The 22,152-nt window shown below is 49.3% G+C and overlaps 1 long non-coding RNA gene across 1 annotated transcript; it reads left to right on the plus strand.

The window, feature by feature from the left end:
- The first annotated feature begins 5,901 nt into the window (after positions 1 to 5,901).
- On the plus strand, positions 5,902 to 13,116 carry LOC119519588. The gene is made up of 3 exons (XR_005214050.1): positions 5,902 to 6,099; positions 6,337 to 6,475; positions 6,866 to 13,116. It is a non-coding gene; the product is annotated as an uncharacterized LOC119519588 (long non-coding RNA).
- The last annotated feature ends 9,036 nt before the right edge of the window (positions 13,117 to 22,152 follow it).

Genomic DNA, 22,152 nt, shown 5'->3' on the forward strand with positions numbered 1-22,152 from the left:
GACAGGGAAACCTGAAAACAGGGCTTCTCAGAGTTCAGGGGCGGAGCCGAAAATTTGCAGATGTCCGAACCACGTGGCCACGGGCCAGGGGCCAGGGTTAGCATGAGTCAGCAGGTGCAGGGTGCAGGGTGGGGTATCTGGATGTTTAATTCGAAACCCCCTCCTCCCCGCATCCTGCAGGTGGTCAGAGCCCCACCTCTCCAACTGAGAGAACAGTTCCCCATCTCTCCCATCATCTCCAGTCCAGAACCGTGTAGCAGTCTGGGTGGAACACTTTTCTTCAGGGCACTCTGCCAGCTGCTAGCTTAGGAGGCATTGAGCTCATCCTACAGGGAGTGTTGTTAATTTAATGCTCAAAAAAAATTCAAGGTAAACCCGTATTTTATTGTTTAACTGTTTTTGCCATTGAGAACATTTCTGAAATCTGCCCTCCATCCTTGTGTTGCATTTGTAGCCCATCTCCCCAGCCCTCATCAGGGAAGACAACTGAAGTCTGGAGTTCCAAAAAAGAACAAAAACCTCCTACCACCACCTTTAGGAGAACCCTTCTCTATGCCTGCACTGAAAGTGAGAATTTTATAATTTTTGATTTTTTTTTTACAAATTTAATAGATTTAATAAAATGCATGCTAATTGTAGAAAATTTGGGAATGACAGAAAAGCAAAGTGAAGAAAACTCCATCATATTTCACCACCAAAGAATAACTACTGTGTTGAACCTTTTCACCTATTTTTCTCTGGTATATTTCTTTTACTGAAAAATAGTAGCCAAAATCGTACTATATGCATAACCGCTTTTCAAATGTTCTCTCAGATGTTTCTCCATGTTCTCATGAAGTTGGCAGCAATTACCGTAAGAGCTGTTAGTGTTCCTCGGTGTAGACAAACATGCTTGATTCAGGTCTCTATCATTGCATCTGGAGGAGGTTTCTTTCTTTCCTTTTTTTTTTCCTATGTATTAATTTTTAAGGTCCTTTTTCTGGACCTGATCCCTGCTTCTGCCCATGCTTCTTTGAATTTGTCATTTACAAGCTAATGCAGTTGGTGGAATGAGAAGGGGGTGAAAGTCACACAGACCTGTATGCAAATCCTTTCCTCCACCTACCGTGCAACCATCAGTAGGGAAGTCAGCTCACTTCTCTGAGCCTCGGTTTCTTCATCTATACAGTGGGAATCGTAACCCCAGCTTTAAAAGGTTGTCGTGAGGCTACAAACCAGCGTGTGTGAAGTACCTGGAGGCTGGTAGGGGATTGATAAAGGTAGTTGGTGTTATAGGGCACCCATGTGTGCCAGAAGAATTCACTTATATGGCACCTGTTATATCCATGGTTAGTTATTTGCTTTTGTTTTCATTGAGGCAGTTGGTTCCTCTCCTGGGTGATCTTCGAGCTGTCTGAGCCGGGATGTTTCTGGGACACTGTGTCCATTGTGCAGGTTCAGTGGGCTGGTGAATAACTTATAGGCTCGTCCTTTGTTCCAAGGGGATCCCCTCCCCTTGTCTCTGAGGCCTGGCTCATCTGCTGTCAATTCGAGCTCCGTGGAATAATAGCCAGAGATACTAGGGGGGCAGAGGCGAAGGCCGGCTGCGGGTGACATCTGTCTCCCCATCCCTCTCCAGGCTTATGGGATCAGATGAGGCAGGTGTCCCTTTCCCCTTTGTATGGGTCATGAAAGGGAAGGAAGGGCTGAATGTTGACACTCAGGGTGTCGAGTGGAAGATGGGTGAGCGCAATCCCAGCTGCCCTTTGGTTCTTGCTGGGCTCTTGTTGGGTTCTGTCTCCTGGAGACCCCCCCCCCCCCCAAGGCTGGGAATTGGGCACTATAGATTAGGAAGCTGAGGCTCAGAGAGGTGAAGGTACTAGCTCAGGGTCACACAGCAAGTTAGTTGTAGAGTCAGGATTTGAACCCGGGTCTAGTCTGATTCTGAAATGTGTGTTTGTAACTAATACATTATGCCACCTCTTCTAAAAGGGAACCTAATCAGTTGCCTCAAGTCCATGGATGCAGCAGGAATAACTAGCCTAGATGGTTTAGTAATTGTGAGCCAGTTTCCGCATGCTTATAGGTTATACGTAGCCTCTCAGTCTCTTTATTTATACCCCACCACCATATTGGAACATAAGTCTTCTGCTGCTTTGGGGTCCAACAGGCCTATTTCAAACCCTGAGTCCACTATTTTCTACATTTTCTAGCTGTGTGGCCTTGGGGTAAGACATGTTACTGTGTGCCTCAGTTTCCTTATCTGTAAAATGGGGGTGATGAAACCCAACTCACATTTTTGTCACGTAGGTAAAGATGTCTCTGGTAAAGGAAGTTTAGCTTCCTTTCCTTCCTTCTTGCCATGTCTTCCTTGCTAACCATCTTGGGCGTTCCCTTGTGAAAGGAGATTTGAATTTTGACTCTCTACTTTTGGGGACACTGTGTTTGATTTAGAAAAGACACAGTGCTCCACTCTCCTCTGTGGAAACATCTGCTTTCTCTCAGCGTGTCGCCACACGTTTCCCCATGCCCAGGAGGGTCCGTGAGCTCTTGGCACTTACTTATCCATGGCAGTCTGGACCCATATCTCTCAGGCTTCAGATCACCGAGCAGCTGGGAAAGATTCAGATTGCTGAGAGTCAGGGGAAAGAAACAAATGCACAAAAATCCCTTAAGCCCAGAGAGATCCTAAAGTGCAACCAAATGCTTGTTTCTGTGGCAGCTGTTCATCTGTTACTAAGAGCAGCTCACACCATTTAGGGGAAAAAAGAAAGACTAGCCCATGGATCATTGTTACGGAGCAGTGGGCAGTGGCAGTAATAATATTGTAAGAAAACACTAGAATGTGAGTTCATACGGAACGCTTATTGTCTCATTTAATCCTCACGAGAGCACTCTGAGGTGGGCACTGCTATTGTCCCCATTTTGTGGGTAAGAAGACTGAGGCCCAGGGCAGTGATGGACTTGCTGAAGGTCACACAGTTACCAGGAAGCAGAGCAGGATGGAACCCCATGCCCTAAAGCCCCTGTGTTTTCCACTGCATTAGGATATTTTGGCTGACCCTGACCTGGCCCAGGTACCTCCCAGTTACCAGTTTTGCCACTGATCTGCGTCGGAAGAGATCAGCTTCTGCAAATGCTGTGATTTGAGAACTGCAATGACCCTGGGACCTCAGCCCCTACTCTCCCATATGCCCAATTGGTCCATATTTATTCCTTCTCTCTCTTTCTCTTACTGACAGCTGGAGGCATCCCTCTGCTCACCCACATGTTCCAGACACACTCTCAAGTTCACCAGGACCCTGGTGCCATTCTGGGAGTAGCTGAGGTGCTCTGTCTCTGTTCTCTGCACCCCTGCAGGTGGTAGAGACCCGTTCCCTGTGCTGGGGTCAGATCCACCAGGAAATCCCTGTGTGCAGAGACCTCCAGAATCTCAGAGGTAGGAGGGACCTCCAAGGACCCCCTGGGGTCCAACCCTCAATCAAGGCTTCCCTGATGGGCTCCCTGAACTTGGCTTGAAGTAGGGGGTCTGTGCGGGCTGGTGGCAGCTGAGGTGCTGGGGCCCTGGGGACCACCATGGGGTCTCTGAGTGGCCTTTGATCCAGCACGTCTCGCTTCTTGTCTCTTGTTTTCTTAAAAAGTGAAAAAAATAACTTTGGTGAGATATAATTTAATGCAGTAAAATGCACCCATTTTTGATGAGTTTTGACACACTTATACACCTCTGTAATCACTGCCACAATCAAGATTTAGAACATTTTCAACACCCTGAAACAGCCCCAGCTCCAAGGAAACCACTCATCTGCTTTCTTTAACAATAGATTAGATTTGTCCTTTCTAAAGTTCCAGATACATGGAATCTTCTCAGTTTGGCTGTTTGTGCTCAGCCTAAATGTTTCTGAGATCATCCATTTTGTTGCACCTATCAGTTTGGATTTTCCCCCCTCAACTTTATTGAGACATAGTTCCAGTAGCATGCAACTCTCTCGTTTCAAATGTACAATTCAGTGATTTGTTTTAAGCAAATTTACCAAGTTGTGCCAACCGTCACCATAAATCAGTATGAGAACATTTTCCTCACCTCGATAAGATCCCTCGTGCCCATTCACTATTAATCCCCGTTCCATCCCTAATCCTAGGCAACTACTAACCTACTTTCTCTCTCTATAGATTTCTCTTTCCTTGACTTTTCATATAAATGGAATCATGCAGTGTGTGGATCCCTTGTGCCTGGTTTTGTTCACTTAGCATGAGGTTTTAAACGTTAGTTGGTGTTGTAGTATATGTTAGACTCTGTGTTCCTCTTTATTGCCAAGTAGATTCGAGTGTATGGATGCACCGCAGTTTGTTTTTCCATTCACCAGGACACTTGATCTGGGCTTTCTAACTGGGTATATATATACTCTCCCCTGCCGGGGGTATAAATGCCACATGATAAATATGACCCATTGTTTGTTTTTCTGGATCATTAGTGTTACACAAAGATTAGCTTTAAGTTAAGTCATTAACGAGTGACAGTAACTTTTGGAGCACTTACTGTGTGCCAGGCACTGGCTAAGCTTTGAGAAGGATTAACTTTGAGTTATACATGGAGTCAGTGGAGGTAGAGAGCCATACGGTCACCCAGGTTTGTCTGACCCCAAAGCTCATGCCAAGATCGCTGTCAGCTTGACTCGGGAACTAAAAATACCCTTAAAATTTTCGTGGCCTTATTAATATCAGGGCAACGGGTCAATGTGGATCAAACAGTGCTCCTTTGAGCATCCCAGGGTCTATTTACAGAGCACAGCAAGTTCCTGGGACAGAGGAGAGAGAAGACAATTTCCAGGTTCCTCAGGACCAGCACAGCCACACTGGGAAGCAGCCTTGCAGATAAGTATTCAAACTTGCCAGCCCACAGCCTACTAGCCTGCCCTTTCCTGGTCTTTGTGGGAAAGTGTAGTATCCTAGAATCCCAAAGAGGGAGGGGAAATCCATGATGCCGCTCCTTTACTTTTGTACCTCTCTGCCAGGAAGAAAAAGCTTATCCACATTTTATGGGCCCCCAGAAAAGGTGATTTTCACATTCTACCTTTGGCATCAGGGCTAGTATTATCTAAAGATGCTGTAGAGCTGAGTTAGATTACTTCATCTTGAGTAGCCTGGAGATCTGGTGTTAGAGTGGGGCTGGGGACCCCCTGGTTATTCGGGCTGACTTCTCCTCTTGGTTCTGGCCCTTTGCCATCGTATTTGTTAGACTTGGCCAGAGCTCCTTGTGGCCGGTGTGACTTTGCTTGGCAGTCAAGAGGGGGCCTCAGTATTGTGACTCTTCTCCGTCCAAGACTCTATCTCAAGCTCTGGATCAGTGCCTCAAATCCCAAGTGCCGACAGCAATCTCTGAAAATATGCCGAGAGAGTCTGGCTGACTCTCCTGGCTCAGGTCTGCTTAGCTGTCACCAAAAGCAAAATCTGGGAGATGTCCCTAGGTCAGGATTGGTGGCTGTTCTTTGATCTTCTCCAGGTTGGCAACACGAGGCAGCCTTAAAAGAGCCCTCACCCCATCCTCTGGCTCCCCAAGCTTCCTCTGGTACATGGGGCATCAGGAAAGGGCAGGGGAGAAGAAGGGGGAACAGGAAAATGACCAAGGTCACTAGGTCCCTCCTGTTTCCCACCCACTGCCTCCAACTATAGGTTCCTGTCATGTACTTTGCATGAATGTCAGGGCTGGGTGGAAGGGTCCTGGGACCCAGAGAGAGGGACAGACACCCAGGCCCACAGTGTGGCAGGGGCAGAGCTGGGACTGGAACCCCAGTTTCCTGACTCTCAGTTCACTCAGCTGTCACCAAGCTGCCGAGTTTGTCCTATTTTCACCTGGGCCACATTCTGCTGAGGTTGGGGAATGGGGAGGTGGGTAGGATCGGGGTGGGGGAGGAAGGGAGGGGAAAGTGGCACGCCCGGGCCCAGCCTCCCCAGCTCCCAGGGCTTCTTTTCATGAGCAGAAAGTTCTGGGCCTGGGGAGGGGGCCTGGGTACGGTTTTCTCCTGCGGCTTGGTTGGCTGTTTCCTTTTCCAGGACGAGCCTTTGGGGTCTACATGGGAAAGAGCTGGGAGCTGGGCCAAGGTGTGGGCCTGACACTGCCAGGTGAGCCTGGGTATGGGCAAGGGATGGAGGGCACCCTGAGCAGAGCCTCACGGGAAGATTGTCCTCTGCACTTAGGCCTGGCCAGAGCACTCTGCCCGTGAGAAGAAGGCCTGGGAGCTGGGCAGCAGGAAGGCTTGTTCTGTGCAATCTTGGTGGGAGTGGGGGGTGGAATGAGGATCACTGCCGGGGTGGGGTGGGGAGATTGTGGCAGAGATTTCAACTCATTCCTTCATTCAGCACAAACATGGACCAGGTGGCTTCTCTTCAGGCCAGAGGCTGGGGATCCAGAGAGATGTGGCCCCTCCCTCGAGGATCTTTATGTAAGAACATACTTCATCATGGTCTTGGCGAGAGGATGAGCTCCCCGTCGTGGGAGGTATGCATGTATGTGTGTGGAGTGAGGTTGCCTCTGCGGGAACACTGTAAAGGAAATTCAGTGTTTCCCTTTACAAACATTGAGGACCTGAGGGCCCTTCCCAGCCACCTGAACCCCCCTCTTCCCCTCCCATGATGCTGCAGGCTTGCTCTGGGCTTCTTCACGGCTTTTTCTTCGTCTTCTGAGCTGGCCCTGCCACAGTGGGGTGTCCATGGCCTAGGCTTTCGTCACCTCCTCTCCCTCAGTGTTGTCTGAACGCTGTCAGTGTTTAAGGCTCTCACTCCCACCCTGGGTGTCACAGGCCAGGAGAGAGACTGGGGGGGCTGGGAGGATGTGGGGAGCTGGGGGTGGAGGCTGTGGCCTCGTCCTCACTGACTGTCCCTTCCCCAGGCAGCTCTGGCTTCGCCCTACCACCAGGACCCCTGGCCCGGCCTCTCTCTGGAGCCCTGCTGACTCTGACCGCAGTGACCCAGGGAGCAGTCTTCATTGGTTTTCCGGAACCCAGGGAGATTCCCGAAGGCATCATCCCTCCCGATCCTGTGGATAAGAGCCCTTCCTGGTAGGCGCTCAGCTAAGGACTGGAGCCCTGGAGGAGCACAGCCGGATGAGAAGGAGGACCGTCAGCCCGCCGTGCCCTCCCCACCTGCCCGGACCCCACCTGCCGGGCCTCACTGATGGAGCTGAAGGCTGGTTCCTGATTGGTGCAGACTCGATTCCTCCTAGCATCCCTGCCAGCTGCCAGAAGGAGGTCACCTGGGCTCCCAAGGCCTGGTGTCAAAGGACCTTACAGGATCTGGTGGGAGGTGGTGGTGGGGGCGGGGGAGGCTGCCAGTGGGCAGAAGTAGTGGCTGGAGTCTGTCTGTCTCGGGCCGTTTGCACTAAGTTATTCTCATTTTCTTGGGGGCTTTCTGGATGGGGCTTTCCATGCTCCGCCCCCCCTGCCCCCATCATGGTCAGATGGAGGAGGCGGTCAGGGCCTGAGAGGAGCCTGGGTCTTCCTCCAGTGCTGCCCAGCTCTGGCAGGGGCAGATGGACAGGGAGATGAATTCCAACAGATGAGGAGGCCCACGCCAGGGAAACTCACCTGAGAGAGACAGACCCACCCAGCCCGGGAGCTTGTTTCAGCCATCTAAAGGGAACCGGCTGGAACCAGCCTCACCGAAGGCATCAGGGGTCCCCAGAGCCCTGATCTCAGAACCCCCTGCCCCATCAGATCCCTGCTCCTTGCTGCATCACTCCTAGATCTGTCCCCAGGGATCTGAGGCAGGCAGGACAGGCCCCAAACACCTGCAGTATCCCCGAGTCACCTGGCTGCAGAGTCACTCCCACCTGTCCGTTCTCCCACCACTAGTGACAGCCCCCTCCAGAGGGGCAGGTGACTGTGCTTGCACGAGAACAACCAGTGGCCTTCTTTAGGTGAGTTTAAAAGCCCTACATCATTTCCCCAGGCTGGGGGAGGGTGGGCACCCCAAACTTGGAAAGCTGCAGCCATCCTCTCCATCAGAATTCCAGCCCACACACGGAGGGAGCTGGAGGAACAGGGGTGGGAAGCTGAAGCAGAGAGGGCAGGTACTGTGCTCAGGTGGACTGGGGGTGCTTTGGTGTCACACGTTGGTGGCTGAATCCAGTGGCAAGAGGAGGAGCCCCAGGGAGAGGGACATCCTGGGAAAAGCCCGGGGTTGGATCAGGTCTCAGGTGGCCACTCTGCTGTGCAACCTTGGGGAAGATGCTTCACCTCCCTGAGCCTTGATTTCCTTTCTGTGAATCGGGAGCCATAAAGCTCACCTGGTGGGGCTTACGGGAAATTCAGTGAGAGCATGTCCCTGGCATGGTATCTGACTCTTAGTAGGTGCTCAGTAGACGCTTCCATCCCTCTGGGTGTTTAGATTTAGGATTTATCTATCTTAGGAACTCTGGACTTCAAACTCAGCTACTTCTGACCCAGGGGCATTTCCTCTGCCTGTTTTCCTAATAACCCTCTCTCATGAGCTTGGGGGAAGGAGCCCCATTTCATGGCCTCCATATTAACTCAAAATGCTTCTTGGGGCATTTAAATCCCATGCCTCTCTCTAGAACTGAGCACCTACTGTGGGCCTTTCTTTGTGCTAGCTACTCAGGGAGAATATAGGAGCGGACCAGGTCATGGTTCAAACATTCAGGATTTCAGAGCCACCCTGGGAGAAGTCTTGCTCACACAGAGAAGTGGGGAGTTGGGTGGTGACATCAGACAATCTTCTGAGGCTTGGTTCTGGGTGCTTGTGGGGTGGGCATGAGAACCCAGAGTGGCTTGCAGCAGTCTGGGAGGTTTCCCAGCAAGGCTAGGCTAACCAGTGTCTTGAAGGATGAGAAAAATGTGACTTAGCTGAGGGTTTCCAGAGGGAAACTAGAGCAGAAATTTCCAAAGAAATGTTATTCCTATGAGATGTTACTGATCTTTCAGAAAAAAAAAAGTGAGTACAAGTCAGCAGGCCTCTACAGTGCAGGACTTATCAGAGCCTTTAAATGCTGATAGAATCATGAATTGTCAAGGACAAAGCAGAGGAGGAAGTGTTTCCCACAGTTTTCTGGCCACAGAATCTGTTCTTGTGGACGTCATTTAAAACCGTGGGAGATGTGAGGTTTCTGGGGGAAAACTATCAGAGGGAAGCAGACCAGGAGATGGAGAGACTTCCAGAAGCCAGGCAAGCTCCATGCAGTTTTAGTATCCTGGGGGTGGGCAGGCTGGTGGTTGCAGCAACCAGCACCTGGCAGTGGGCAATGAAAAATGCTAGACCTTTGGTGGAAAGATGCTGGCGTGTGCACACGTGTGTGTGTGTGTGTGTGTGTGTCAGAGAGAGAGAGAGAGAGAGAGAGAGAGAGAATGGATTCACCTCCCTTGGAAAGGACTGGCCAGAACCAGGCAGGGGGTCTCCACCTTAGCAGGTTCCACTTCAGGGGAACTGAAGGGTTTTGAGGAAAGGAAGAAATAGGGGCTCAAAATGCTTCCAGCAGGATTCATGTTGGATGGATTTGATTCCGGTGGGGCTGAGGGGCTTGGAGGCAGACCCCCTGCCCTGCTCAGGCCCGGCCTTGGGGCTGGTGGGGGCTGGGGGCCTTGGGATCTGCAGCTGGAAGGGGCCGGGGCAGCGTCGCATGGTGTGATTAACCTACTAACCCAGGGCTCGGCCAGGACCGCTGAGGCCTGTGACGAGGTGCCTGGCCTTCTGCCAACCGACTAACCCACTAACCAGGCCCGAGCATGCCCTACTAACCCCTCCGCAGCCAGACCCTACTAACCGCACAGCTCCTGGGCCTTTCAAGGGGCTGGGACGTGTGGGCAGACGAGGCTCCAGAAGGCCCTGCCTGCGGGCTGGGGGGGTCTTTGTGCAGGCCACCTCTGAGGACAGGGCATGGAAATAAGACACACCAAGCCTGCCACTTAGTGATGGGTGACTTTGAGTGCGTCACTTCACCTCTCTGAACTCCAGTTTTCTCAGTGGCAAACGGGAGTGATATACTAATTTCAGAGGCTGCAGTGAGAATCCCTATGAGTGTGGAGATCTTGGCACACGGCAGATATGTAAAATAGGGGTGTGTGGAGGGGGAGGCCCAGAAAACCTGATCGCTCATGTCCCCTGTCTAGGTTCTGGTCTCTTGGGTATTCTGCACACAGACCCTTCTGCCTGGCGGCCAGAAACTCGCTTTGAACCCCTAAACCATATCTTCCCCTCCTTCTTCCTCCTTCTCAGCTTTCTTTTCCATAGGCAGCTCTTTTGTTCAATGACTAACCTGTCTAACCCAGGGGTGCCTCTCCACCGCGCCCCGGCCACCCCTTAACAGACTAACGGACCTGAGTGTGTTCCTTTTCTCTTAGTGACCCCCCCCCCCCCACCGTGTGTGTCACTGATGCTGTGCTCTGACGTACTAACCCAGCCCTACTAACCCTGCTTTCTCTTCTTACTAACCCCAGCCCTGCCGAGCTCTGGGCCCTTCTGTGGGCTGCCCCCCCCCCCCCGCCTCCATCCTTTTGGCAAGCAGACACCCCGGGGATGGGGCTGGACCTGCAGGCAGACGTCCCACTGTGCTGCCCCAAATTGGCTGCTTGTGAGTTCAGAGTCCAGTGGGCCAGGTCTGAGGCAGGGGACAGGCTTGTTACCGATGCCAGTGCCCCAGCGGAGGAGGAAGTGGCCATGGACACGGGAGGCTGGACCCAGGACAAGGGCATCTCTCCTTTGTGCACAGGTCTGGTTGCCACCGGGAGTGGGCAGGGCCCAGGAAACCTCTGGGCTGCGTGTGTGGAAGCCTGTGGGTCCAGGGGTGATGCACTGGGCTTTTTCCAGCCAAGAGTGCCGAGAGAGAAGGGGTCTGTGCGTCCTCCTCTGGAAGGACGTGAGGGCAGAATTTTTTCCATTGGAGAGTGGCAGCTCGAGGAGTGAGCCCGCCCCGGAAGTGTGAGGGGGGGTTGCATCCCAAACAGGAAGTCAAGGAGGTGTGTTCCACACCGGAAGTCAACGAAAGGAGTAATTTCTACACTCAAAATCCTTAAGTAGAGCATTGACTACACAAAGCATCAGCCAGAGGGTGTATTTCCCATATTAGAAGGCTGGGAAGACAGGCATCTCTTACACAGGAAGTCAGCTAGAGGGGCCCTTCCCGTACCGGAAGCTGGGGGAGAGGGTTTCCCACACCGGAAGTAGATGTGGGACATTTTTCACACCGGAAGTCATGGAAAAGGGCCTGCTACTCTTCAGTGGGGTTCTCTGAGACGCTAGAGAATGTTGCCATATTGAGAGGGCAGGAGGGCTTAGAGTTTGCAGGAGGAGGAATCGAGGGGCAGAAAACAAACTGCAGGGGTCCACAGAGCAGCCCCTCGGCCCAGCCAGGAATTTCACCCACGCCCCTGCCCCAGCCCACTTCCTTCCCCAGAGCCCGCCAGCCGCTAAGCCGGGGCCACACCTGGGGGTGATCTGCCTCACCTCCAGTAGGCACCTTGGTCTCTCTGAGCTAACCTCTGGCTCCCTTGCACTAACTCTTGCTCTCACCCAGCTAATCTGTGCCTCGCCCTGGCTGCCCCTGGGGCTGACCACTAACAGCCAGCGCTGCCTACCTGGGGGCTCCAGGCTTCGGGCCTGGCTCTGATCACCTCTTACTTAACCTGTCCCTCACCTGGACTAACTCCCGCCCTCCTGGTCTGTTCCTTTCAGCGGAAACTAACGGCTTGCGGATTTCTTTTGGACTAACAACAGGTCTAACACTCCGCGTTACTGTTACTTACCAGCTTGGGTGTCTGCATGGCTGGGATGGGGCTAAAAGATTTGGAACCCGACTAACACAGGGAGAGGTGCAGCAGGATGTGTGGGATTTTGTGACATTGTGAGGCCAGTGAGGGTGTGCTTCTCTAAGGGAGGTGGCAGGGTTGCCAGCTTGGCCCAGGCCAGACATTTTGTTGTTGTGCCTTCCGAGGTGACAGAAGCACGGTGAGCCTTGCAAGATTTGGGCCACTGGGCAAATATTTTTAACCCATCAGGATCTGTATTTGGGTTTCAGAACTTTTGCATAATAGCCTCCTGGCTACAATAGTCCAAATGAGTGGCTGTGGCTCTCACAGACATCCCAACTCCTGCTTGGTGTGTATGGAGAAACTGCCACTTTGTGTGGTCACCAGGGAGATGCCAGAGGCCTTGACTTTGGGGACTTTAAAGCAGAATTTTGAAAATCCGAGGATATAGAGCTTTAGAGCAGAACATTCAGAAGGGTTATCCAACCACCATCCACTTACACCTCGGTGCGAAACAGCTCAGCTTCCTCTCAACACCTCTGCACTTTAGCTGCACTGAGGAGTTGGGAGTTTGACCGGAAGTCATTTTGGGGTCGGATGTCTTCAGGGCTGGGGGAGGGTCCTTTGGGAGCAGAGTTAGGGAGGCATGAGGTTTGTGGGTGGGGGTGAGAGGAGGCGCCAGGCTGAGGTGGGGATGGGAAGAAGTACCCATTTTGCTGGCTATGTCTGGTTAGTGAGGTGTGTGGGAGAGGGCAGCTCATCAGGGCAGGTCCTGGAGGGTTGGATCAGTGCAGGGGTAGGGTCAGAGGCCAGCCAGGGGCCGTGTGGGCAGGTTGCTTAGGCCATTGAATGCTGGCTTGGGCCCAGAACCCACTCTCTGATGGCCATGAGCTCAGAGCTAACCTAGGGGAGCTGGCAGTCAGCCTTGGAGGGTGATCCCGAGGTCTGAGTTGCAGAGAGGGGCTTGGGGAAGTTCCTGCCCACCACCCTCTAGTGGCTGCCTTGCCCCATTTCACTCAGATCAGGAAGCTCCGAGGCACCTCCCCTTCCGGGAACTCTTGATTCAGCTACCAAGATTTGATGCTGCTTCAACCTGCCTTTGTCTAGCGCTGCTCTGGGTGCTGAGACTTAGACACAGCTTTTCTATCATGGTGCTTATATAGCCTGGGGTGGGTGGATGACGGGGGCAGAGACTAAACAGGTAATGCAGTGAGATCAGTGCTATGGTGGGGATGGGCAGGGAGCTGTGGGAGACCCCAGCAGATGGATAAGGACAAGATGCACCTGCTGTGTGCCAGGCACTGTGCTGGGTGAAACATCATCCCATTCAGGAGCTTTAATTCTCGTGTGTTGGGTGGGCATGAGGGATGGGGCAAGGGGGTGCTCAATCCAGGCGGACGTGGGGACAGTCAGGGAGGGCTTTCTGGAGAGGGATACCTCTAAGCTGAGCCCTGGCTGGGGGGAATGTGGGTGGGGTTGAGTTCCAGGCAGTGGGGATGTCAGATGCAAAGTTCTGGGGGGATCAGAGAAGATCTGGGCTTGGGGGAAACTGAAAGAGGTTCTGGAAGGTTCCAAGGGATATGTGTCAGGAGGTGAAGCAGGAGAAATGGGTGGGGACCAGGCTTGTTGCCAAGGAGTTTGAGCTTTAATGCTGAGGACACTGGGGAGATGTGGATGACATCCCCAGAGGTGAGGTGATGGGATTTGAGTTTTAGGCTGGCAGTTGGGTTCTTTCAGCCCAGGTGGAACACCAAGGAGCTTATAAGAAGCTCTGGCCAAATTTTAGACCACTGATTAGAACTTCTTGAAACTTAGGTCCATCTTGACATCGATAATGCTTGCCCCAGCTGGTTCTACAGGAGCTGGAAAGCAAAGAGGGCCATGCTCCTGCCAGGTGGGGGCTTGGCTGGGTTGACAGTGAGGACTTTGGATGGGGATGAGTTTCACAAGCAGGCCCCTGTAGTGTGCAGCTTCCAGAGAAGAGCCAGGGAGGTGTGCCCACAGACTGTGCGTCTACAAGAGAATATTACTGGAGAGGGAGCAGATTTGCCCTGTGTGGCTCCAAGGGGTGATGCCAGTCTGGAGTAAGCTTCTGAGAGGCTGATCCTGCTCCTAGAGAAGAAAAAAGGATGTCTCAGAGGGTAATAAACCTTCTGTTCCTGGAGGCAGAAGGACTGGGGTAGGCCAACTTTGAGACTGGTCATGGTGGTGAAATTCCAGTGTTGTGGATGTGAGTAGGGGGAGAGGGTCTCTGACTTAATAGCAGAGGAAGCTGCAACCCAGTTGGCACATTATCCTTGCAGTTTGTTTACTCTGTCCTCGAGTCCACTGAACATCAAGCTGCTTGTGGGTGGGAACTTTTGAGTTGAGGATTGGCCTCCCTGTCCGAAGAACCTTCTTAATCCCTTCTTATTAGGCCAGGCCAGGGCAGTGGCCCCTGCGTCCCCTCCCTGAGGCTGTGCTGGCTTAAATGGTGACATATCAAGCTGGGAGGAGGTGCCCAAGTTGGGGGAACTGGTCCAGTCCCAACAGAGAATCCCAAAGGCTCCCCTTGAGAGTATCCAGGGGCCCCCTGTTTGATCAGCAGAGCAGAGAAGACATTTTTCATGTCATTGCCTCCTGGGGGTGCCGAATGTGGGGACAGAAAATTCTGCTGTAGATGAGAAATCAGATCTTGTACATGGATCCAGCAATGGAATATAAGCTTGGCTTTCTGTGTTTGTCCATGAATGTAGCATCTACTGTGTAGTATAGAATTTTGATATTAAAAAATCAGTTCATACCCAAAGGATGACTGTGGCTTATGAAGCAGAAGGGATGTGTGGATTGGGAGGGAAAGGGAACCTGTGACATTTGCAAGAAGCAGGGGTGGGCACTGTTGGTGAATCAGTCAAAGCAACATATGTATTTATCACCTACTTTGTATCCAGGTCTGCATTAGAGGAAACCAGGTTCCTGTTGTTGAAGAGCTTATACTTCATTGGGGAGGCAAAGAGTCCATGGTGACAGAGACAAGAAAGCAGAGTTTAGTGTATGGTTGTGATGGGCTGGCAAATTGCTGGCACTGGTGTTGCTACTTCCCCCTCTAGCACCCATGGCAGACATTACTAGTTGATCACCTAACCCTTTTTTTGGGAACCTGGATGCATCTTCAGGATATTTCCCAAAACTGTTTTAAGGCAACCAGGACCAGTTTACAAACTTTGCAGTCAGTTCCTAGGATTGAGAATCCTGAAAAACCTTGGTTTGAATCTCAGCTTTGGCACTTACCTGCTGCAGGATCGTGGAGAACTAACTCCCCTTCTCTGAACCTCTGTCTGCTCTGTAAGACAGGGACAGCCTTCTTCTCAGATAGGATTGTTGTGAGGGTTACATAGGACAGTGCCTTTGCAGAGCTTGAGACAGAGCCTGCTGCCTGGCAAATGTCCCCCTGAAATCTTATTCTCAGTTAGTACCAGATAGTGAGATGGAGGCCAGCAGGGCTGCGGGAGCCGAGGTCAGGGCAAGAGGCGATGAGGGTGGGGGCAGTAGGGGAAGGCTTCTGGAAAGAGATGATGCTTGACAGAAGCCTTGAAGGCTGGGGAGAAAGCAACCAGGATAACAAAGACCGTATTTCAGAATGGGCTCTCCCAGATCTGTCAGAATGTTTCTGCAGGTGATGGTGATATGGATGGTGGGCAGGCAGGGTGGGCCCTCCAGAGGTCACCTCTGAGCTCAGGGGTGGGAGGCTGGCCTGTGCAGCAGTGTCCAAGCTGTGAGGAGAAGAGGTGGGAATCTCCTGGGGCCAGGAGAGGCACGTGTTTCCCGTTTGGTGAGGGGTGGAGGAGGCAGGGAGGTGGACGGCTGTGGGGAGCTCTGGTTACTGGGTGGGGTAGAAGGGACGTGTGGGACTGGGGGTCAGAAGCAGGACAACGGTGGCCAGGCTGGCACCTGGGAGCTAATGAGACACACATGTGCACTCACGTGCGCACACAGACTTGCACGCACACACACACACACACACACACACACACACACGCACGCGTTCCCAACACCTCCTGGATCTGATTTTTTTTTTAAATTCAGTTTTATTGAAATATATTCACAAACCATACAGTCATCCATGGTATACAATCAACTGTTCACAGTATGATCATATAGTTATGCGTTCATCACCACAATCTATTTCTGAACATTTTCCTTACATCAGAAAGAATCAAAATAAGAATAAAAAATAAAAGTGAAAAGAGAATACCCAAACCATCCCCCCATCCCACCCTATTTGTCATTTAGTTTTTACTCCCATTTTTCTACTGATTTTTTTTCAATTTTTTAACTTTGTTTATCAAAAAATTAAAAACAAACAAGCAAACAACAACCAAAAAAAACCCCACATTTCAAACAAAGCAATGGATTAAGGAAAACAAATAACCTAAAATAACTACTTTGCTTCCAATATGTTCCTACCATACCCCAAGAAAATTAATAAACCATGTCCAAACAGAGGAGTAAGAAAAACAAATAATCTAAAATAACTACATTGCTTCAAACATGTTCCTACCATACCCCAAGAAAATTAACAACCCCTAAGAAAACAAAGGAATAAGAGAAAAAAAAAACCTAAAATAACTCTATTGCTTCCAACATGATCTTACTATATCCAAGAAAGTTTACAAACCATATTCATTCCTGAGCATTCCCATAACATTGAGATTACCCTTCATAGTTTATCTGTTCTTATTAGATTATCATTCCCCCTCCACTAATTGGTATCTCTAGGTCCCCTGCATTCTACAGTATAAAACATTTATTGTACATTTTTCACAGAATTCACATTAGTGGTAACATACAATATCTCTCTTTTTGTGCCTGGCTTATTTTGCTCAGCATTATGTCTTCAAGGTTCATCCATGTCGTCATATGTTTCATGACCTTGTTCCTTCTTACTGCCACGTAGTATTGCATCGTGTGTATGTACCACATTTTGTTTACTGGATCTGATCTTGTACAGCCCAAAGGACATTGCCCCTCTGCCTGCAGTCCTGGCTTCTGGCTTTAATCTCACTGCCGACCTGCTGGGAGATTTTTTTTTTTTTTGTATTCAATTTTATTGAGATATATTCACATACCATACAATCATCCAAAGTGTATGATCAGTTGTTCACAGTACCATTATATAGTTGTGCATTCATTACCAGAATCAATTTTTGAACATTTTCTTTACCACACACACAAAAAGAAAGAATATTAAAGTACAAAAGAATACCCAAGACATCCCATCTCCTTCACCCCTCCCTATTATTCATTTTTTTTTCATTTTTATTGAGATTGTTCAGATACCATACAATTATCCAAAGATCCAAAGAGTACAATCACTTGCCCCTGGGTACCCTCATACAGCTGTGCATCCATCACACTTAATTTTTGTTCAAATTTTAGAAACTTTTCATTACTCCAGACAAGAAATAAAATGAAAGATGAAAAAAGAAAAAAAGGAAAGGAAACTCTAATCCTCCCCTATCCCTAACCAACCCCCCTCAATTTTTGACTCTTAGTATTGATATAGTACGTTTGTTACTGTTTATGAAAAAATGTTGAAATACTACTAACTGTAGTATATAGTTTGTAATAGGTATATAGTTCTTTCCTATATGCCCCTCTATTATTAACTTCTAATTGTATCGTCATACATTTGTTCTGGTTCATGAAGTGATTTCTAGTATTTGTACAGTTGATCATGGACATTGCCCACCATAGGATTCAGTTTTATACATTTCCATCTTTTGACCTCCAACTTTCTTTCTGGTGACATATATGACTCTGAGCTTCCCCTTTCCACCTCATTCACACACCATTCGGCGCTGTTAGTTATTCTCACGTCTTGCTACCAACACCCCTGTTCATTTCCAAACATTTAAGTTCATCCTAAGTGAACATTCTGCTCTTACTAAGCAACCACTCCCCATTCTTAAGCCTCGTCCTATATCCTGGTACCTTATATTTCATATCTATGAGTTTACATATTGTAATTAGTTCCTATCAGTGAGACCCTGCAATAATTGTCCTAATGTGTCTGGCTTATTTCACTCAGTATATTGCCCTCGAGGTTTCGTCATCAACCCATTTTTTTTAATATGGTTTTGTTCACTCACCATTCATTCCATCCCAAGTAAATACTCGCTGGTTTTCTTCATGGTCATACATTTATGTGTTCACCACCTTCACCACTATCTATATAAGAGCATCTACATTACTTCCACAATGCAGGAGGGAGAGTCAAAGAAGGTAGAGAGGCAAAAGAAAGAGGAAAAAAAGAAAATGACAGCTAGGAAGCAGCAAAAGGAAAAATAACCTTAAATCAAAGTAGAATAAAGAATCAGACAATACCACCAATGTCAAGTGTCTAACATGCCTCCCCTATCCCCCCCTCTTATCTGCATTCACCTTGGTATATCACCTTTGTTACATTAAAGGAAGCATAATACAATGATTCTATTAGTTACAGTCTCTAGTTTATGCTGATTGCATCCCTCCCCCAATGCCTCCCATTTTTAACACCTTGCAAGGTTGACATTTGCTTGTTCTCCCTCGTAAAACAACATTTGTACATTTTATCACAATTGTTGAATACTCTAGATTTCACCAAGTTACACAGTCCCAGTCGTTATCTTTCCTCCTTTCTTGTGGTGTCTCACATGCTCCCCACCTTCCTCTCTCAACCGTATTCATAGTTACCTTTGTTCAGTGTACTTACATTGTTGTGCTACCATCTCCCAAAATTGTGTTCCAAACCACGCACTCCTGTCTTCTATCACCGTGTAGTGCTCCCTTTAGTATTTCCTGTAGGGCAGGTGTCTTGTTCACAAAGTCTCTCATTGTCTGTTTGTCAGAAAATATTTTGAGCTCTCCTTCATATTTGAAGGACAGCTTTGCTGGATACAGGATTCTTGGTTGGTGGTTTTTCTCTTTCAGTATCTTAAATATATCACACCACTTCCTTCTTGCCTCCATGGTTTCTGCTGAGAGATCCGCACATAGTCTTATGAAGCTTCCTTTGTATGTAATGGATTGCTTTCCTCTTGCTGCTTTCAGGATTCTCTTTGTCTTTGACATTTGATAATCTGATTATTAAGTGTCTTGGCGTAGACCTATTCATATCTCTTTTGTTTGGAGTATGCTGCGCTTCTTGGATCTGTAATTTTATGTCTTTCATAAGAGATGGGAAATTTTCATTAATTATTTCCTCTATTATTGCTTCTGCCCCCTTTCCCTTCTCTTCTCCTTCTGGGACACCAATGATACGTACATTACTGTACTTTGTTTCATCCTTGAGTTCCCGGAGACGTTGCTCATATTTTTTCATTCTTTTCTCCATCTGCTCCTTTGCGTGTAGGCTTTCAGGTGTTTTGTTCTCCAGTTCCTGAGTGTTTTCTTCTGCCTCTTGAGATCTGCTGTTGTATGTTTCCATTGTGTCTTTCATCTCTTGTGTTGTGCCTTTCATTTCCATAGATTCTACTAGTAGGTTTTTTGAACTTTTGATTTCTGCCATATACATGTCCAGTGCTTCCTTTACAGCCTCTATCTCTTTTGCAATATCTTCTCTAAACTTTTTGAATTGATTTGGCATTAGTTGTTTAAATTCCTGTATCTCAGTCGAAGTGTACGTTTGTTCCTTTGACTGGGCCATAACTTTGTTTTTCTTAGTGTAGGTTGCAATTTTCTGTTGTCTAGGCATGGTTTCCTTGGCTATCCAAATCAGGTTTTCCCAGACCAGAACAGGCTCAGGTCCCAGAGGGAAGAAATATTCAGTATCTGGTTTCCCTGTGGGTGTGTCTTAGAAAATTGCTCCACCCTTTGATGCCTCGGGTCACTGTGCTTTTCTGCCCAGCAGGTGACGCCTGTTAGCCTATAATTCTTGACTGGTGTGAGGAGGTATGGCCGTGTTCCCCCAGGCTCTGGGGTCTGGTTCTGAATGGAAAGGGCCCCACCCCTTTCCTCCTAGAGAAGACAGACCCCCCAGGTGGAGGTCATTAGCATTTCAATGGTCTCGCTCTGCTTGTGGTGTCTCCACCCTTCCCAGAGTCACAGCCCTGGAAACTGAAAATGACTGGGGCTTTCTCCACTGAGCCGAAAAAGAAACAGATAGTCCCCTTCAGACCCAGTCAAGGTGACCCTCCGGCTCTCCCAGGTCAGTCGTCACCCAAAGCCTCTGTCTGTTTTTTGGGGATACGTACCTGTAGTGAGCAGTTCACACTCGCTACTTAAAACCCCAGTTGGAGCTCAGCTGAGCTGTATTTGCTTGCTGGGAGAGAGCTTCTCTCTGGCACCACGCGGCTCTGCAGCTCGGGCTATGGGGGAGGGGGTCTCCCGACCTGGTTCTGCAGGTTTTACTTACAGATTTTATGCTGTGTTCTCGGGCATTCCTCCCAATTCAGGTTCGTGTATGATGAGTGGATGGTCTCGTTTGTCCCCCCGCAGTTATTCTGGATTATTTACTAGTTGTTTCTGGTTTTTTGTAGTTGTTCCAGGGGTACTGCTTAGCTTCCACTCCTCTCTATGCCACCATCTTGCCCCTCTCCCCCTGCTGGGAGATTTTGAGAAGTCAGTTTCTTCCTCTGGGCTTCAGTCTCATTTGTAAAAGAAGCAAGTCCATGGAGGGGATCTTTAAAACCTTTCTGTCCTCAAAGGACTGGAGGACACCTAACATTTTGGGCCTAATGTGCAATGAGTGAGGCCTTGGCTTCTCCCGACACATGACAACATTCAGCCCACCTACTCTTTTCAGCTCCTCTCTCCTCCTTTTTGTCCTCCCTCTATTGACCCAGAAACCATCTTCCGGGTCCTTCCCATACCCCAGGCCCTGCCCTGGACTCTGAGGCTGCCAGGCTGCCGGCCTTTCTGTTCCTTGAACAGATCCGTTTTGTTGTCTCTCGAGGACCTCTGCTGTTCCTTCGCCTGGAGCAGTTGTCCCTCTGCTTTCCACGTGGCCCTTGGGTCTCAGCTGAATGTCACCTCTTCCGAGAGGCCTCCCAGGATCGCCCCATTCATTTGTGCTCCGTCTCAGCAGTCCTCAAATGTTTTGGTCTCGGGACCCCCTTACCCTCTTACTGTGTGGTGTGTGGCCAACCCTGGTTCCCCTCTGTGACAAGCACCATGCTAGGGGCCCAGGACCTGGCCAAGAAGCAGGCAGGCACCACCGCATGGAGCTCACAGGCCTGGAGGAGGCAGGACATGGGCAGGACGTCTCAAACTGGGCTCTGAGGACAGTGGCCACCTCCCAGGATGCAGCTACAGAGAGAGAAGCTGTTGCTGAGAGTCTACCTGTTAGAGGTGAAAAAGGAGACGTTTTAAAAGACTTGCTACTAATTCATTTAAAAATAAAAACAGTGAACCCATCACATGTTAATTCCAATGACATATTCCTTATGAAAATTAACTGTATTTCCAAAACAAAAACAAATTTATTAGGGAAGAGTGGTGGTGTTTTAGATTTTTTTGGGGGGTGGGGTATAAATCTCTTCAATGCCTGGCTTAAGAGGAGACAGAGCCTGTTGGATTCTGATTTAACTCTTTCTTCATTCAGTTTGTAATGATATCACATGGCACGTAGCTTCTGGAAAACTCCACCCTACACTGGTGAGAGAAAAATGAAAAAGACAAATGAACATCTCCCTGGATCCCTGGACCCCACTTTGAGAGCTGCTGCTCTGCCACAAAAACTCATTTATTTCTGCTTAACATGTATCCCCACTTGAAACCACCTTGTTTATATGTCTGATTCCGTGTTTATTGTCTGTCTGTCTGTCTCCCTACTTGTTCACTGTGAACTGTTGGAGATACTCTTAGCCCATAGGAAGCTCTCAGAGCGGTGGAGCCGGAGCTGCAGTTCTCAGAAGTGACCAGCAGATGGAGGTGTTGCACCGAGACCGCCTCTTCATTCTCTGTTCTTGGAAACCCGGTACCTTTCTGGGGCATTTGGGGATGCCCTGGGTGACCCAGAGTTTCAGTGTATTGGGCAAGGCTTGGCGGGGGTGTGGAGAGGAAAGTTGGAAAGGATGCAACTGTGGACAGCAAGTTTCTGGTTGTTTCTGTTGAGGGCTTCTGTTCTCTTTTTAACAGAAGTCCAGCTAAGGGACTTCCCCTCCCTGAGCCTCAGTTTTTTCCTCTGTAAAATGGGCAGATGGTGACTTTACGTTCCACCCCACCATGCTGCTCTTGCCAAGGATCACTTTATTCTGGTTCTATTGGTATTGCCAGCATGCAGCAGCCTGCCCCCTACCATTCGTTGCCTGGGGCCTGGAGTATTGCAAGGAACGCAACACTTGATTTTCCTGAAGCCAGCTGGGTTGGCATTAAATGGCTGTGACTGTTTTCTGAGTGCTTATTATGTGCTGGGCACTGTACTAAATGGTTCATATCTATTGCCTCATGTATTGCTCAC

This window comes from Choloepus didactylus, chromosome 23 (genome assembly GCF_015220235.1).
Source record: "Choloepus didactylus isolate mChoDid1 chromosome 23, mChoDid1.pri, whole genome shotgun sequence".
NCBI lineage: Eukaryota > Metazoa > Chordata > Mammalia > Pilosa > Megalonychidae > Choloepus > Choloepus didactylus.